Here is a 20596-nt window from a genome sequence, read left to right as displayed (position 1 = left end):
ATATACAAGATACGACATGTGTTTATCTTCTGCAAATAGTCAATTCAGTTGCGAGTTTTACTGAAACCCTAAGTCTCGAACAAGGTCAATACTGGAGATGCGGAGTAAAATAATACACTGGGGACTGACCAAAGTTAGGCATGGTCAGAGAAGTCACACGACCTTGTGTGTTACATATCTTCTGCGACATGTTTGGATGTTTTCACAGATGAAAACCATAAAACGAGTAAAGGAAGATCACAATGGGTCGGCGTATGAGGATTGACCCATTTTATCTGATTCAATCAAGAGGAAATGACCTTAATAAAAGAATTTCTTACAAAAGGAAAATCTTAATACTCAAGAGAAGTTGTTCAAATAAGATGTCTTCTACGAAGGCTAAGAAAACATTCAAATATTTAAAAGGAAATCAAGAATAAAGCAATTCGTCAGATTCATCATCACTGTCCTTCCCGGAATCCTCCTCTTTGTCGGAATCACTATCAAGACCATTGATGAAGTCTGGATGGGTATGAGGATCGTCCGAGTCCGAGTCTTCTTCTGCTTCAGCTTAAAGTTCAGCATCAACTCGTTTCATAGGCTTGACCTTGAACTCTGGTAACACCCACGTGGTTTCCTCTTCGGAAGCATCAACATCAGAGTCAGAAGGTACTCTATCGACGAATCGGCGTCTCTCCTCTGCCGCCAGTATTTTGCGCTGGATTCGATCTTTTCTACGCATACGACCCTCCGCTTCATCAGTCTCGGCTTTTCGCTTCATAAGCTCGGCATAAGTGACTCTCCGGTTGTTCGGGGGTATACTAGGCTTTGCCCCTTCATCGTGAGTTCTCAGCTTTCGAATTGGCTGCAGAAGCTTTGGAATCCTCATCAGAAGAGCTGGAGGAATTGATGTTGTTGGAAATTCCCATTTTCTAGAACCAGGAACACAAGATTAGCAACATGCTAATAAATCCGTCTACAAAATGGTAATTCTTAACTCTTACCTCTTTACAATTCTACTAACAATAGCGATTGTGCCGCAAGAGTTGACACTCCGAAGTTAGTTCGTTCCTTGAAACCTGCAATAACAAACGAAGCTTTATTAATTTTCGAAATTGATTTTTCATAAAATCATAGACACAATTTTCATAGTATAAACATCCACAATTGACCTATGAAATTTACACCAAGACAATATTTCGTCATAAATAAATTGTCTAAATTCGAAGGTTACTCATAACCCATGTGTTGATTTTACGAAGAAATAAAACCGTGATTAACTCACGTAAAAGATTTTGACGTGAGCTCAGGATCACGTGAGTTTATAGAAAAAATGTCTTGTGAAGCTCCGCGGTTTCATGATAAAAAAAAGAATCTATTTTCCTTCGTACGAGCGTTTTTCTTTAAAACGAAGGTTTATTTTGGGTTTGTGAAAGCTCACATCTTTTAAAGATAAAGTTTTGGTTTCCATGAAAGCTCATAAACAAAATTTTATCACTGGACACAGGTCTTTTTTCCAAAGAAGAATCTCTCTCAAGTTAGGGATTGTTGCTAGTTACTTAAACTACGATTGAGCGAACATACGCTTAAATAAAATAAGGGTTTTTCAACAAAACTCATACTCATATATACACATGTATAACAACTCATGAACAAACAACAAAAGAAAAAAAAATAAAAAAAATTCACGTACCCGTCGGCCGGTCGGATGGTGGTGGCTCCGGTCGGACGGTGGTCGGCGCTCCGACGATTTTCTTCCTGCTCCTGCTTGGGCGTGAAGATGAAGAAGAGAGGAAGATGGTGGACGTGTGGGAAGAAATAAAAAAAAAGAATTAATCCCTTTTATACCAAATTTTATTTCCAAAACCTAATTCCATAAGGATTTCCTTTTCGGGCTCGGCCCGTGAATCCTAAACCGACCAAGGTTCCACCATCAAATTAGAGGTTCTACACTAATTTATGCTTACTGGATGACGCTTCATTATACCACTGAGGGTTTTTGCTCAAACCATGGTTTGCTCATTCGGTCGAAATCCGGTAATGTCTTATCTTATGACTAAGTTCAATTACTTATTTTCGTCTGCACCTGGAAAATCACCATTCAATGCTGACTGAGGAACATGACTTTTCCTCACTAAGAAGGGGACTTAACATAGATGGTGGATTTTCGACAAGGGTAAAATTATAAAACCCTAACTATTTATACTCTGGATCCGGCAATTGGATGAGTATTGAGACTCATGTCTCTCAATAAAGTATGAAAGCTCATGCCATAAAACCTCTGACTGAGAAGGCTGTCTCTCAGGGTATATGTAGATGTGTAGTCTCCCAGCTGAGGCCACATCACATCTCGTGAATACTGAGCAATTTCAGTAATTATTTATGCTCCGGATCCGACAATTGGATGAGTATTGAGACTCATGTCTCTCAATAAATCATGAAAGCTCATGCCATAAAACCTCTGACTGAGAAGGCTGTCTCTCAAAGTATCTGTAGATGTGTAGTCTCCCAGCTGAGACCACGACACATCTCATGAATACTGAGCAATTTCAATAATTATTTCTACATAGAATCGAAAGATTGGACGGCTCCTAGACAGCATGCCAGCTAGTATAGAGCGACAACGTCTTCAGGATGCAACCAAGTTTTCCCTGACTATATAGGAGAACTATGATACTCCAGCAAGTTCATATTGCTCAACTCTCAGATAATTAATGCTTCTGGATAGGAAGCCCTGCTAGTATAGATCCATCAGTTAATTATCTCTAATCGCCTGAATATCCAGCAATATTCTACGATTCTTCATTATATTTCGTCATTTCAATTCGTGGTTCTTCCCAGCAGAATTCCACGGGTTAGTGATAAATATTCAATGAAACAGGCATCTGAGCATCGAATAAGCCCTAACTAAAATGGTGCAAGTGTGCTTAACAATAATGCACAAACCAGTATTTGAATGCGCAAACGAGCATTTCAAAAATACGAATGAACGATGAACCTATGCAAAATAGGAAAGAAAAATAATAATAATAAAATATTAGTAAAGGCGCCAGGGGACTGGGCTCACCAGCCGGCCAGTCATGCCGTGACCAATCTCCCGCCCAATTTTATATTTTATCATATTTATTATTTTTTCCCCGATCTCATGAAAATTCTCTCGTTCGAGCAAATCTCCTTCGTTTCAAGGAAATTCTCTAATCTCATGATATTTTGTCAAGGAAAATAATAAAATTAGGGAAAGGTGTCGCGGGACCGAGCACCAGCCAGCCGACCATTCTCCAGCCGTGGCCGGTCCCACACCTCACGTCCCCATTATTTCTCTCAATCCATGAAAATTCCTTGATTTCATGAATTTTCCCTAAAACCTTGAAAATTCCCTGATTTCATGAATTTTTCCTAAAACCATGAAAAATATTATAAAATTAAGAAAACTTGTGGGACCGGGCCCTAGCCGCCCGGTTATGCCCTAGCCGGTCCCACACGCCTATTCTTTTATTATTTGTTTTGTTTTACTCATTCCATGAAAATTCCGTGATTTCAACAAAATACCTTGGTTTCAACAAAACTCTTTGATTTTATGAAAATTCCCTAAAATCATGAAAATTACATAAAATTGGGAAGAGTGCCCTGGGACCGTGCCTGTTGGCCGTCCAGCCATGCCTTGGCCATTGCCGGTCCCACACTCCATCATTCCTTATTTTATTATTATTTTATTTCTCTCATCTCATGGAAGTTTCCTAATTTCATAAAACTCTCCAGTTTCATGGAATTTCCCTCAATTCGGAGAAAATACATAAAACTGGGAAATGTGTGTGGGACCGTGACTGTCAGCCGGTCGGCCATGCCCTAGCCGTGGCCGATCCCACACCTTGCAATTCCATATTTTATTAATTATTTTTCATCATCTCATGTATTTTCCTAGTTTCAGCAAAACCCTGAATTCTTCATATTTTCTCAAAATGTTGCTCAAATGCGCATCGGAAAATATCGAAACTCTCAGGACTGAGACATGGACGCCATGGTGACACGGGAGCATCCCCTTGACCGACTAGGAGTGACCCTGAGGCTTTCAAGTGGCCGGTCCCACATGTTTTAACTATTTTAACCTAATTTGCTCAGTTGCTCATATTAGGTTCAAACTCTTTTCAAACAATTAAGGGTTTGCTCAAATGACCATCAATTGGTCCCACGGCCACCAAGAGCCGGTCTCATGACCTCTTGGTCGGTCCCTCATCTTTTCATGGCTAGGTTTTATTATTATCTGTCGCTCACACGAGCATTATTTTAATAAATGATTAAACCAGCATTTAATCATTCTTTCACCAACTGGTCCTCAAGAGACTTTGGTATTTTGCTCATTGGAGCATCTGGGCATTACATGGTGAACTCATTATTCCATGTAGCCGGTCCCTGCGTCACTCTGCGGTTGATTTGCAATAAATCATCATTTCAGTAAAATTAGGGTTTTGAATTCAGAGCTCCGCAGAAACATGATTCTGAGCAAATTCAAATACTCTGATAATTTTATGTTAATTCCATGATCAAAATTTTTATTTATTTTACTCGACCCAGCAGTCAATATCTTAAATTAATATTTTATTTGGTCATGCTACCAACAATTCATCAAATGAGTGGCATTTGCTCAAACCGGCAATATTTGATCGAATTAGCAATATTTGATCGAACCAGCAATATTTGCTCAGATTCAAGAATATTGGTTCAACTATCAATATTCAATAACTCAGCAACACAGCTTGCTCGTCTTAGGTAGTCAACATAATAATACCTCGTCTCAGTAGACATATTTAATTCACGAGTCTCAGAACATTTGCAAATCATGTTCAACTCAGTAATACATGGACTCATCGTCCCATAAAGTCAGAAACTGACTCCACAACCACGAGATATCAATCGTGTCACATGAGGGGATATTAACTAGGATTTTGGTCTGGCGGTCTAGGGCACGTGTGTTCACCAACGAAGAGAATGTGAGAAAGTCGTGCAATCAGTTGGAAGAGTTAGCAAGGTAGTGGGTGGAAAATTAACCAAGTCGCCGCACGATGAGCAACTGGTTTTAACACGATTTCCCACTTCCCCATTCTCTGATTCCAGCAACTGTCACACTTCATGGGATCATGGTGTTTTCAACTCCGGCATTATAAAATGTCTCTGAATCCTGATTGAAAGGACAAGATTCGAATACTCGAACATTCGTCTAAATAAGGAATTTCTCGGCAAGTTCATACAAACAATCTTTCGTCTACACGAACTCATCGTCTGAGCAATTACTCTCAATTGAGCGAAATTCAATCATTCAGAGCGTTCTTACGTTGAATTCATAACACAGATACAATCTCAGATCACCATTGATCTCGCATATTTCTCAGCTTCCCTCCTACAGATCAACCCATCCTCTCTTGTGAGCGAATTGACTCTGGAACGACCATTGTTCTTGGTTTAGGCCGGAGTCTTACAAATTGATCTCTCGAACTTAAAGCACTCCCTTCTTGCAGTGCATCTGTGTGAGGTTCGACATTTCGCTCGTTTCAAGGAGTCTCCACACGGTCGACTCTTCAATTCCGTAAAAACCAGCAAATCGTTTTTCCCCATCTACGACGTGTTTTCCTGCTCGTTACCAAGGTTTCAAAAATTGTATTATCTAACTTCCGAAAGTTTATGTATGAAACTATTTCATGACAACTTTCGAAACATAAGGGAATCATGTTCAAAATCTCTGGGACCAAAATCCCAACTTATATATATTTAAGTTCATAACTTGATAAATACCTTCGTCACTCAAGGATGGATGTTCTAACATGTTTTACTTAGTCATCCTTACTATGTTAGCAACACAAATACATGCTCGGATGATCATTTTGATTATGTCAAGTATGTATCTTAGGAAAATCGATGACAAGTATATAAAAATAACTGGGAAGATTATTAATTGCTTAAGAAGATTATTGATGATATAATTAGTATAAGCATTTATGAGTTTGTTGTAACTCAGGACTTAATTTTTTAGTGTCCTTAAATTAGGAATAAATCAAGAACATATGTTAAGCATTAATAAGTGATAGATTTCCAGGTATACCATATTGGAAACAATAAACGTTTCACAAGCAGTGAACTGGATATATTATCATTGTTAGAGAATTGGTCGGTCGAACTCACAAGTGTTGCTATCTCAAGCTTATTGTAAAAATTAGTTGATCAAAATTATATCTTGATTTCTAATATACATTTAGTCAAGTCTCGGTTTAGGATAGAAGTGTGTAGTTGAGTACCATACATCAATGCGTTCTACCGTTTGAAGGAGAAGATCAACCGAAACTTTTGGAGAACTTCATCAACAAAAGGTAAGTGAAGACTGAACCACCTATTACTCAAGTTTTCACCTTTCTATCTATGAGACAATGTCGCATGACTAAATTGGACTTTACATGGCACAACAAAAATTTCGCGTCAAGTTTATCTTATTTATTATTCTCGAAATATGTTGACTAAGCTTAAGAACATTTATTCATACTTGATGAATTTGGTTAAGAACAATTTATTATTTATGACTTAAATCGTGATTCAAGTTAATCATTTGAAATAGCCTGGAAAAGTGATACGTGTCATTGATGTTATTCGGGAATGTTTCAAATTGATTATTAGAGAGATATAAAACTACTGTAAATTTGGATACATGACAGTACACATACCATCTTACATACTGGCGCAAATTTTATAGGTCCTGAGCCGTAGTATATCTACCCAGTACACATACCGGCGTAGCTATAATTCGGCAACGACTTTTGGTACACATATCAAGTATGCAAACCCAAAAAGTTCTGTTGACTCGTGAACTCAGGATATTACACATACCTAGTATGCATACCGAAAAAGTTCCGTAGACTCCTGAACTTGTTTTGTCTTAAGGGTATACAAACCCGGTACACGTACCATGACAAAATAACTCACGCACTGGAAAGTACGTACACGTACTTACCCTGTCGAATATTTTCAGATGCATCAGAATTATTTCTATGAGATAATAAACATTTGAACAACTCTCTAAAAACACATCTACACATATTTGATCACATTAAAACCTATGGTTGTGACTCAAAATTAAAGTTTTAAAGTGTTATATGAAAATGATTAAGCTTACAGTTCGCCTGGATAGTTTCGACTAACCTTTCATGAACAAGTCATTGTACACGGTTCGGTTACGGTTCATCCTAACCAGAGTGTATATTATGTTATGTTAATCTCAAGTCAAGTTTTCATCTAACAGTGGATATTGATTTCTTGATTCCAAAGCTACCTTAGCTTAAATCTAAAGCAACCTTGATCTTGAAAGTCTATATAAGGAGAACCTCAAGCAACTGGGATCTTTGAATCCCCGAAGATATTCTTGTGTGTCATAGTTGTAAACTAGAATCATCCTCTCCTTTAAACCCTTTATCTTGATAGTTCGTGTATCCTGTTCTTGCTACTGATTGTTGAGTCTCACTCCGATCGGGCAAGATAGATATAAATCGCAAAGTTTTTCCGTCTCAGATTTTGTGATTGCACAAGTATATTCCTCTACAATGATTCTTTGTTGAAATCGGAGTAGGTTTTACTTGTGAGGTAAATAATAATATCGACTGCTCTTCGGGAGTCGTAAATATCGGATTTTGAGGTTTGCTCGACTTTGTCTATTGCAAACAATTTACTATCTCACCTTGATCTTTGATCAAAACAGAAATCACATATAGGCTTATCTGTGAGAGGCAGCTTGGTTTAAAGTCTTAAATTGAGTTGAAACAACTCTTAGGCTGTAAAGGACGTTAGCTAAGGGAATCAATTGCGCAGAGTCTTACGAGATTCAAGAGGCATAAGGAGCGCGAATGTAACGGTAGATTCGGTCTCAACTACATTCCAGTCGGAAGTATTGATAGTATATAGAGTCTGTAGCAGTTTAATGCAATTTGGTGTTCAAAACTGGACAAGGTCCCGGGATTTTTCTGCACACTTGCGGTTTCCTCGTTAATAAAATTTCTGGTATCTGTGTTATATCTTTTTCCGGATTATATTGTTTATCTTTATAATATAAATATCACATGTTGTTCGTAAATCAATCAAAGTAGATACGTCTATCATAATTGTTGGATACGACTTGATTGATCTTGGATATTGATCTTTGGAATCATTCAAGAACTCTCACGATATAACCAAGTTCACGAATTTGTCTCCGTTTACATATTGATTGTGGGATAAAGAGATATAAACTCTCAATATAATTCCTGATTAAGATTCATTAAGTTGTAACTCCCGGAATTGTATTTGAGTTTAGTCCATACAGGTTGCCTAAGAAAAAGTCGGTGGTGTATTTTGGTACCCCCGCATTTTCAATCATAGCCTAATTTTTTCACTGATTCATAAAGAATTGATCCATTTAAACCATGATCATGGGAAAGTGCACAAATATACTCCTGAAAGAGAAGTGGATATATGAAGTCTTGTTGCCGAGATATATCTATTTTTGGATATGTTTCTAATTCCCTCATTTAAAACTCAATTTGAAACAAAGGAAAAGGATTTCTAGAGTATTAGTGCAGATGAGTCATTCATGGTTGTACAACCTATAAAAATATCTAAGTAATTTATACGGAAACAAGTAAAAATTGTGTATTTGTTTTTGAAATTTACTTAGTTTAATACAACTACAGGTTACCTTAATTTCCAAAATAACAACCTTGGTTGAAAATTATAAGTAGGAAATCTCCGCAAACGTCATAATTTATGTCATTATATATTTGTGCGATAAAATGCAGGATGGCTTCACCTATTATCCTTAAATCCTTCAGGATTAGGTTGTGGCTTTTAAAGTCTTCTTCGGGGTTCAAGAAGCCTGGAAGTATTTGTATTAGGTAGAAAAGAAACTGGTTTTTTATCTTTTTCATTTTTTCTACTTTCAGATAGTTTTATCTTTCTTGATCTTAAGATCATGTTTATCATAGTTCATTCTCTTCTAATATAAGACAACTCAAGAACGATTAACAGAAGTTACCGGATTCTGAAAACACGCTTTGAAATCTGAGAATATAGTTTATATTTTCGTATTAATTTTGATATGTGAGACCATTATTGAGTACCTACAAGATGTTCAGTTGGTTTACAGTTAGGGTATCAAGGAGTCACTAGTTAACGGAAAAACCTTGTCTTAAAAGTCACATCTTGTTGTGCTCCACGCTGAGTTTTCACAATCATAAATTTTTCCTTTTGATTGTATTGATTTGATAATCTAAAAGGAAAATCTCAGTCGTCTGGCTGGAGCCTGGGTAACGATAGTATTTTCAATGGATTGTGGATCTATTCTTTGACTGTAACGGACCTTTATTAGGGGATTCCAGTGTGTTAACTTACAAATTGTTGTAGGCACAACATGGATATTGCTGGAGCGGCATAACTCGTGCTAGTATATCATGTCTCGACTACATTATACCGAAATCTCATAGTATGCGAGAGTGTAGCAGTTTAATTTGGTGAGTATCCAAACTGGACTAGGTCCCAATATTTTATGCAATTAAAATTTTCCTCGTCAACAAAGTCCTATCACCCGTGTGTCACTTTTGTTTTTGTTATTCCGTATGATATTTATTTTCTTCTCTATAATCAAGATTAAAAGTCTAGACACTTCGTCTATTTTGTGATCTTATCTATCTCCATAAGATTACTCAAGGTATGCTTTGAATAGGTTAATCAAAAAGGATTTGTAGCATATTGGATTCTCTCGCCTTTTCAACTAATATGGTACCCGAACAAGTACTGCAAAAGCTTGACAGAATCGTTCACAACTTTTGGTCGGGGCACTCTAGGGGACCTATGAAAATTACATTTTATAAAGTAGGGCTGGTTTACTACGAGCAAAGAAAAAAGTAACTAGGGACTGAGAAAACTTGAAGATTTCAATATAACATTAGTCATAAAATTAGCATGGGGTTCATTCATGATATTAAGTTATTACGTGAAACTTTCTTATAGCTAAAGATCTTTAAAAAATTAACTTCTGGACTTGCTAAGGGCTTTATGAAAAGTTCAAGTTCTTAGGAGGCTATATTGTGCCAGAAAAATTGTCTTGGAGATGGATGTTTATGGTTAGTGATGGGAAGATTGTCAACATATGGACTGACCCTTGGATTCCATTACTCGAGTCTCACACTCCTTTTGTTTATGCTCTTAGGGTTCACATAGTCTAATCTCACTAATGCGGAGTATATCAGTAGCTCCTTACAAACAATATGGGTGAGTCTTCTTCACATCACAATACTGACTTTCCTTAGTTTAATATCTGGAAAAAGACGAAAAAAATTGCACACAAAATTTATCTATTCATTTAGATAATTCTTTATAACTATACATTTGTATTGGTGTTTTTTTATAAAACTGATATACCAATTAATAGAATACAAGTAGAATGTTCATTTGCAACAACATTGTTGAAACTATTCATCATTTGTTATTGCCCCATCTCGCAAGTTGTCTTATTTGCTTCACCTTTTATATTTAGAAGCCGGAGTTCTCCTAATGCTACACCTAAGAATCTCATTCACAGATAGTCCTAGATGAATGACGATGATTATAGTTTCTTTTGGGGAGGTTGCATTCTATGAGCCATATGGAAATCTCGTATCGTGTTATACTCCCATCATCCTCTTCTTCCATTATACTCGGTCTGCTGCTCCTTCCTAGTTTCTACCTAACCACCCATACATCAAGATTAATATCGATGCTTGCATTCATGAAGATACCATTGTAGGTGAAGTTGTCATCAAACAACGTGATGAAGCTCATATATGCAGCTCGACTGTAGTGTTTCATATTGGATCCCTCATTATTGCTAAAGCTAATGGTATCCTCCTAGCTACCAAAATAGTTGTCTAAAACACTTTTCAGCATGGCATTATAGAAGGTGATTGTAGGTGCTTGTGACTATACTGGATGGTTCTTTTCGGATCCCATAAAAAATACATTGTTTGAGTGAAAAAACCAAAGAAGTTGCTAGCCACATCAAATTTGTTAGTATCCTTTGGGTACAAAAGGAGCAAGCGGTTTTGCTGGCAATCTTAGAAAATGCATCGCAAGGTGCATTGTCCAAGAATTATGGACATCTTTCCAGCCCCCTATTGCATTATCTCTAAGCTAAATGTATCTCCATCTCTGGACTAATTCTTTGTTTTTTGGTTTGCTACTCTTTCTGTTAGTTTTTTTTTTCTTTTTCTTTTAAGACGGGTCATAAAAACAAGATAACAATGAGAAAAAACAACGATACTTGTAATTTAGTGTTTAAATTTTATGTATCTCCAAAATAAGTTAACATGTATATAAATATATGAATACAAAAATCTGGTGTCTATTTAATATATATGTGTGTCTTTTACCAGTTTAATTTCTGCCTTTATATCTGCCATTTTTAAGGGAAGCAAGGAAAAATTGAAAATGGTTACCAATTTGAACCGAACACATGAGAATTTGTGAGGGATTTTGCTGAATAACCGACATATGCTAGGGGACCGTGGATAGAAATGATACACAACAATGCCTATAAACGTTGCTGGTGTCGATAAAAATAGTTATTGGATATATTAGAGCAAAAGTATATGTTCTAATTAGTGACAAAAACATGCCCCCTTCTAATCAAGTTTTGATGTTGACCGGCGTGTAAAACCTACGCGTAATATGCGTACGTCCCCTTATTTAAGGGCACATTATCAATTATAAAAGTTATGCTTCAAATAATAAATTTTTTTTATAAAAGTTAGAAATTATTTTTAAATTATAAATATTCTCATATATATGTATTAAAATTGTTTCAAAAAATAATTATACAGTCCTACGGGTAATTTGGAACAAAATTGTATATAAAGGCTTATTGTGACACGTATTTATGTTGTATGTTGTTAGAGCACTGCTCGCTCGAACTTGCAAGTTTTTTTTTTTTTGTTTATCTCAAGCTTGTTGTCAATGTTAGATGCACAAAAGTATATTTTGATTTATAATCTACTAAAATCAAATCTCGGACTAGGATTAGAGTATGGTGTAGTTGAGTATAAGACATCACTAATAACCCTCGAAGATTGAAGACTGAAGATCAAACGAAGATATTTGGAGAACTTCATTGACAAAAAGGTATGTGAAGACTGAACCATCCTATTTACTAATGACATTTACCATTCTATATTTATGAGACTATTTCGTATGACTTTAGTAGATTTCATATTGCAAAGAAGAAATTTCAAGTTAAACTTATCTTGATAAATCTATCGAAATATGGTTCAAGCAATGGATGTTCACGGATCCTTAACAATTTTAGTCAAGAACAAATTATTATTCAAGAGGTATTTTTGTTTGAAGTTGATTATTTAGAAATTGCCCAGGCAATGGTATTTCACATCTATGGAGATTGAGAATGTTTCAAATTGTTGAAAGAAAGTTTTCAAAACTACTAAAATTCTGAACACAGGGTATGTACGTATACCCAGTATGCGTAGCCTAGACATCTGTGTTCCAAAATGAGGGGGAGGTACGCATACCCAGTAAATGTACCCAAAGGTTTTGAATTCTTGAATGATGGGAAGTGCACATACCTATTACGCATACCCCAAGGGTCTGAGCTCGTGAACGTCTAAGGGTACACATACCTAGTACGCGCACCCTGAATTCACGAACTGACCCATAGGTATGCGTACCCCTATACATACCTACACGATACGAATTAATCAGATGCTCATAGACTATTTTCACAAATATATATGGCATTTCTACGACTCTCGTAAACACGTCTAAGACAACTTTGATCACTAAATCACTTTGTGATTGTGAATCATGGTTTAAGTCTCGAGTGTTAATGAACATGATTATGCTTATAAGTTCGTAAGGAATATTTGCCAAGAACTATCATTATATACTATTCCAGTACCCTGGACCATACTGTATATTCTTATTATGAAATTTCAAGACAAACTTCTCACATGCTTACATGAAATCCTAATAAGAATTTATCCAAACTGAGAAAGTGTTTGCTTGAATCTTAGATTAAATCCAAAGCTACCTACAGTCTTAGATGAAATCCAAACTCAAGTTATCTTAGATTAAATCCAAATCTATCTACAGTCTTGAAAGTCTATAAATAGAGAGATCCAAACAACTGGGAATTTCAATCTCTGACACTTATATATCCTAGTCGCTTGCTAGAGTCCTCCTCTATTAACCTAGGTTTCCTCTGAGAAATATAATTAGGTTTACGACTTAAAGACTTCACTTAGGAATCCGTGAAGCCATGTATGATTATATTTACCTTGATAGTTAGTATATAAGTTTTCGTCAATCTCCAATCACGAACGAGATATACAGAAATCGCAAAGTTCTCTTCGTCTCATACTTTGTGATTCCTCAAGATAAATATCTAAAACTTTTTTTTGTTAATCGATTTATGATTGTTATTGAGAGGTGGTTAGTAATCCATACCTCATCTAACTGAGTATAACTGTTTTGGATTCGTGAGGTTTGCTATCCTTATCTATTGCAAACAGTTTTCCAAGCCTTGATCTAAACGTATAAAGGTAAATCAAATAGGCTTATCTGTTTGTTTGTGGGTGAAAACGGTTTCTGCTGTTTTTGGTAATTTCGTTTGTGTGGGTGAGAAAAGAGTCTAAACCCAAAATAATGTACTGCAGGGGTACTTTTGATTCGAGAGATCAATCTGTACAATCCTGGCCTAAACCAAGAAATGGCCTTTCAAGGCTTGCTTCGGTCACAAAGTGAAGGAGAAGGGTTGGTCTTAGGGAGGGAAGCGAAGAAAGTGTTGAGACCAGAATAGTTGATTCTGGAAGTGTGGGCGTTTTTGTGACTTGTATCAGAAAGTTGAACTGGTAAGCTGGATGGAAAGCTACCAAATGATTTATGGATGTGGTATTGTTCTCCTGACCAAAACTTGTTGTTTGGTGGAAATAGGTGAAACCTATTTATACAAGTTGTAATAAAACGTACACTGGCCTCGTAAGAAGTGGAAGCGGTTGAGTGGTGAAAAAGTGGTAACGGGTAACGCCTGGAATTGATGTTTCCATAATGAAGATGCGTTTCACCACTTATTTCTTGCAATTACTAACCGCCTCACTCTTATGACACTTTCTTGTAAGGGTACATTATTTATATGTCCTTACTTTTGAACACCAATAAATATATCCTTATACAACAATAAATATGTCCCTACTTTTTAATAACCTTATCCATTTGAAATTAGATTACCTTAATACCCCCACCCATATAATATTTTTCTTTATTCCAAAATAGAAAGAATTTCTTCCTCTACCACTTCACCATCACCACTAGCACCACCACCGCCAACATTCAACTATCATCCCACCACCACCGTTCAACAACCACCACCTACCAACCGCCACCACCACTAATATTCCACCACCAATCCTTCACCACCACAATTACACCACCACCAGTCCTCCACCACCACTAGTCCGTCGCCGCCACCACCACCACTAATCCGCCGCCGCCATCACCACCGCCGCCACCGTCACCACTGGTTCATATATTTTTGTATTAACAACAATAGTTGATACAAATAAAAATAGAATCAATAGTAGAAGTTGATCCAGTTTAGGGGATCAACAACGATGGTTGATCCAAAAAAAAAAGGATCAACAATAGAAGTTAATCCATGTAAAAATGGAGTGAACTTGGCGTGAGTCGAACACGCATCATCTGACATGGAGTCAGTTATGCTACCATTGCACCACAAGTTCAACATTGCAAGAAATTTACATGATTTAAACTACAAGCATGATTTAAACTACAAGCATGATTTAAACTACAAGCATGATTATACTTATCCAAGGAAATATTGTCAACAGTAGGAGTTGAAAGGATCAACAACAGTAGTTGATCCACTAAAAAATTGGGTCAACAACATGAGTTGATCCCATAAATGGATCAACAACCGTAGTTGATCCCATAAAAAATTGGGTCAACAACAAGAGTTGATCCCATAATGGGATCAACAATAGTAGCTGATCCCATAAAAATTGGGTCAACAACAATAATTGATCCCATAAAAATATATAATCAACAACATTGATCATCACCTGTAGCTTTATAAACAACAACAGCTTCATCTCCTTCATTGCAGTAGCCACCAACATTGTTCACCTAACAACAAACCACAATAATTATCAAAAATTAAATCCAGCAACAATCATCTAAAACATAAATCCATTAAAAAAATTATGAACCATTAACCAATTAAGAACAATAATTAGATCCAACAAAAAGCTTCTAAGGATTCCCATTAAACTAGCTACAACTTTATTTCTTAAACTTCCGAAATATAACCGTAATCAACATTTTATGACAAAACTTGATGAAAATGTAAAAACAAAATCCTGAATAAAGAAGACTACTAACCCATCAAACCAAGCTCTCTAATATCTCCTTGGTGCACCACCAGGTCACCAAATCCAGATTTAGTTATTGATTAAGCTTCTACAAAACTTCAAATCTTCAATTCAAAATCACCACAAAATCGAAACCTAAAATCAAATATCATGAATTATTAAATGCTCAACTGACCATCAAAATCACTCTTACAAATAAGGAGTATAAGAAGAAGAAGAATATAAACTGTTAATGATGATTATCAAGCTTGATTTCTGCATCTGAGACTTACTTCCGACAAAGAAAATATTTCTCTCTGTAATTCTAAATGTTGTTGATAGTGGAGATAAATATGGTTGTGGTGGTTGAGGTGGTGTGTCAAAAGATGGTGGTGATGGTAACAAAGATGGGGATGGCGATGGTGGTGGTGGTGGCAAGGTGACGGTAATGCCAGGTGGGGTGGTGGTGATGGCGAAGAAAGAAGAAGTGAAAATAGATCGTTTCCTTTCAGATCTAAAATATAAAAGTGAACATTAAAGTCTCAAAAGGGTATTAAAGGAAAGTATAATTAATTGAATTCCCTTATTTTTAGATTAGGATACTAATATAGTGGGCAAGGATATTTGTGAAGGCCCATCAGAAGGAGGGATAATAGTTCAATTTCCACTTCTTGTAACGGGCGTATTGCACGCCGCACGCTGTAAACCGCCAGACCAATACCCTGATGAGCATCCCCCAGTTTGTGACATGTTTTGATGTCTCGAGTGTTTTCATTGGAAAACATGTAGCATGTTGCTATGTGCGTAAAGTTAAGATAGAGAGGCTTGCCGGTTCAGTGACGACCTTCGACGGCCGAGATTTTGCATCTCAGGAGGAATGGTAGCCGTTGATCGCGGTTACCTTCCGTTTGGATGCCAGTGGCGTGGCCGTGGTGCTGGCATGGCCTGCGCATGCCTTCGACGTGGCGAAATTAGGGTTTGACACAAACCGTGGAATTTGGCATTGCGGCCAGAAGTTGCCACAGGCTTGGTGGCGAACTTGTACGGCTGAGATCCGCACCTCAGGAGGAAGGGTATCTATTGATTATGGCTACCTTCCGTTGGTGGTCAGAGGCGTGGTAGCGTGGCTGGGAAGCGCGTATGGTAAGCGCATCTACCATGCGCGTCTGGCAAGCGCGTCTGGCATGCGCGCCTAACATGTGCGACATGCTGACGTTTTTTGGGAAGCTAGCGCGTTTTTGGGAAGCTGGCGTGTTTTGGGAAGACAACTTAGTATGGCGACCTTTTTGAGACCGTGGCAAGTTTTGGAGCAACCCTATTGGTTGACGGGAAGTGGGGCCAGCATGCTAGGGCGTGGCCATATTTCCAACGCGCGGTGGCGGATTTGAGGCGACCTGATTGGTCGACGGAAAGAGGGCCGACATGCTAGGGTGCGGCCGCACTTTTAGCGCATTGTGGCGGATTCAGTTGCCTAGCTTGTTTAAGCATGGTTTCGACCAACGGGGTCCAGTATATTGCGCGGGGCGCGAAACCCTAATTTGCAAATTAGTTGATTTTATGAGTTCTTTGCGAGTTATCACAATAATTAGCTGGATTTTGTATGCTTCCATACAAAAATCTTTATCTACAGAATGCAGTACTGTGCTTTTTTTCTGAGCATTTCGTGAAATGACCTTAACTTTGGTACTTGGAGGTTCATGCTACTTGGTGTGGTTGGAAAACACACAAAAACTCTTGCAAGTATACAAGGCCAAGTTTTAGTATAGAAAGTAAGCAAGGGATCATTCCACAGGGACTTGGGGTGTATTGAAGTTTCCTACACTAAAGTTATCTAAACAAGTAACTAAGTGGCAGTGAGATAGTGACAGTTACAATGGCAATGAGCCAAAGGCAGTGAAGTAAAGAATGAAGGTACTAGGGTCTTTGAATCTACTTCTTGATCCTAAACTAAGGCAGATCCTAATCAATCATGTTCTTGTTTCATCTCAGGGAAGATTGTAATGGATGATCTATCAACTAATTTTACTAGCATACCCCTAGCATCAGCTGTCTTTCTACAACACAGCTGATCACAGGTTTACTTGCACAACCACTTAATCTATCAACTCTAAGGCATTTGGGCTCAATCCTTCTAATGTACTGAATTTTTAACCATTATCACTCACTTACCCCTAGCATCAGCTGTCTTTCTACAGCACAGCTGATCACAGGCTTGCTTGTTCAAATGGCTACTAGCAGTCCTAACTCATTTTTAGCACTACAAGAACAATGACAAATTACTAACTATCTTAACATAAAATCAAGAGTTTCATCTAAACCCTAGCACATGAAATTAGAACATGATAAACATAATTAACATTTGAAATTGAAATTAACTGACTTCAAAACATGAACTGAAAACAACTTGGAAGCACTGGCTATTCCAGGCCCCTTGGGTGAAGCTCTGGCTAGCCCAGGCATGCCCCAATTTCACACCCAACACCTTCTATTTATAGTTTCACACGTCTAACCCTAGAATCCCCAAAATATCAGAATTAGGGTTTCAAAGAAATCAAAATTAAATCATACCTACTTTCTGAAAACACTCAATAACGTCGACCCATTCTTCTATTGTGTCTTCTGTGTCTTCCCATGCCTTCAATTTGTCCATTGATGCCTACTAACTATTCTCTCCAATTTCACACACAAACGGCTAGGGTTTGGGGCGATGTGAAATTGAAAAGGCTAGTTGAGAGACATAGAGGTGATGATGGACTTAGGGTTGGTGGTAAGTGGAGTTAGTGGTGGTTGTGGTAGTGGAAGAGAGTTGGTGGCGGAGCAGGTGGTGGAAAAGGTGGTGGTATGGCGTCTGTAGAGGAATGGAGAAGATGGAGTCGATGGAAAGAAGGAGGGGAGTGTTTGGCTAGGGGTATAGGGTGTTCGATACTTGGGTGTTAGGCGGGTTCAGCGAGGTCTGATGATCTGCGACAAGGAGCGATGGATGGGAAGATGGTAGGTGGATCCAGCGGCGATACGGAGGTAAGCGTGGAGCGACCGTCGGATGAAGGGATGTAGCAAAACGGACGACCCAATATGGAGATGGGCGTTGCGATGTAAAGCAGGGGCTTCGGAGTTTGATGTGCGATGATGGAGCGACCGTAGGATGCTGAAATGCTTCGATCTGATGGCTGAAATCCGAGACGGGCTTGGATAGTGGAAATGTGTTTGAGTAAGGGTTTTGGGCCTTGGGTATGCCAAGCCCATATCTTCTTTAAGGACAATTCTTCTTCTTCAAGACCATTCCTAGCCTCTTGGTTTTGTGCACAACGTTCTTCGCGGCTTCCTTGCGTAACTCCTCCCGGCTTTTCACTACTTTTCTGCTCTATTCCGCTCCGCAATTCATCCAAACTTTATTTATTACCTAAAAATTAAAATTAAGTAAGAAAAATATTTATTCTTGAAAACAATGAAAATACAGAATATGGGATAAAATGTAGAATTAATGCACAAAGGATGAGTTAAATGCCAAGAAAAATATATAAATATGCACTTTTTAGCACTCATCAAATACCCCCAAACCTGAATTTTACTTGTCCTCAAGTAAAACAAAACTAAGGAAATCCTAACTATACCACTGTCGCTGGTCTCTCGAATGCATTTAGCGTATGCACTAAGCCTTTTAAACCACTAAGTGTCCCTAGTGGACGAGAAGTCTCGTGAAGGTTTGCTTAGAACGTACCTACAAAGTTCTAGGTCAAAAATAGCTCAGATTCCATCAAATGTGACATGTGCAAGTAGTTTAAGCTCACAGCAAAATGGAGATGTCAATCTAGCTATCAAAGGCACAATCCTAGCACTGATAACAAAAAAAGACATGTGATAAGAGTGTAAAGTGTATCTACACATGTGTAAAGAAAGATCGGATGTTATGACTACTAATCACCAAGAGATAGTTTCTCAGGCTAAGAACCAAGGTCGAAATCTAGCTAGCTGTCCGGACTTTACGAGAATTGTGAATGAGTTGGAGGTATTTCACAATTACTCGCGTTGTACATCAATGGCATACACCCTCCTTGCTTATTACAATGAAACAACAAAATGACTATTTACATGACTCTTATTTACATTGACTACTCTCTTTTATTTTTGGAACAAGAGAGGATGGAATTGATAAATACTTTTTTTTATTTTTTTTTTTATTTTTTTTTATTTTTTTTGAATAGCAACATCACATTTGATACATATACAAAAGGAAACAAAAGATTACATGACACTTTGCAAGAGGTAGCCCTTTTTGATGCACCCAGTTAAATTCGATGGTTGTCTTTCTTAATGTAACCTCCACCTTCTATCCCAACCAACCAAAGAACAAGCTAGTCAAGTTTCGTTCAGTATTCTAAAGTGATTGGCAATCGTGACTTCCTATCAAACACCTTGAAGATCGAGGCTATACATGTATTGGTAGATCGTGCGCGTGCAAATTTCTTATCACAATGTGAATTGTGCTAGAATCAGGGTGCCTAAATATCTAGACTAAGACTCCTAAAAATTACATATTTGCACAAGAGTCAACATTTCAAGGTAAATGAGCTCCATTTTTATGTTTTTTTATCATTTTTTAATTTTTTTTTTTCATTTTTTCATTTTTTTCAAAAAGAAGGAGTTCTTGTTTTCAATTATGGCATATTATCAAAGTATCTACTTTTCACCCCCAAACCTAAACTAAACATTGTCCTCAATGTTTCAAAATATGAACAAAATTAGAATACAACATATGAAGAGGATCATGTTGAGTAGAGAAAAAGGAAAGAGAATACCCGATTTCGGCGAAAGCAAGATTAGAACTCCGTTATTCAAGAAAAAAAATCCAACATTTCAGCCGAGATCATATTGGATTAGCAAAATATATACAAAAGGAACAAAAAGGGTTTTAAGAAATTTTATCTACTGGATTATATACAAAAATTCACCATACACTAACAATCTAAAGAGTTGAGGATCAACCCAAAAGACAAAGTGTAGAGGCATAGAAAGTTTCAAAACACTAAAATTGGACTGAAATGGGAGTGAGAGTGAAAAACCAAATGAATCACCCCTAAACCTAAATTGTTCAACAGGTTTACTTTTAAGCACAAAATCTTTTAATTTTAGGGGTTCAGGATTCAAAAGGTCTAACTCATAATGGACTGTTTTCGGGATGGGCAAAGAAATGCATTCCA

The sequence above is a fragment of the Papaver somniferum genome, chromosome 3 (genome assembly GCF_003573695.1).
Source record: "Papaver somniferum cultivar HN1 chromosome 3, ASM357369v1, whole genome shotgun sequence".
NCBI lineage: Eukaryota > Viridiplantae > Streptophyta > Magnoliopsida > Ranunculales > Papaveraceae > Papaver > Papaver somniferum.
The sequence above is the reverse complement of the archived record's forward strand: the minus strand, read 5'-3'. Positions refer to the sequence as shown.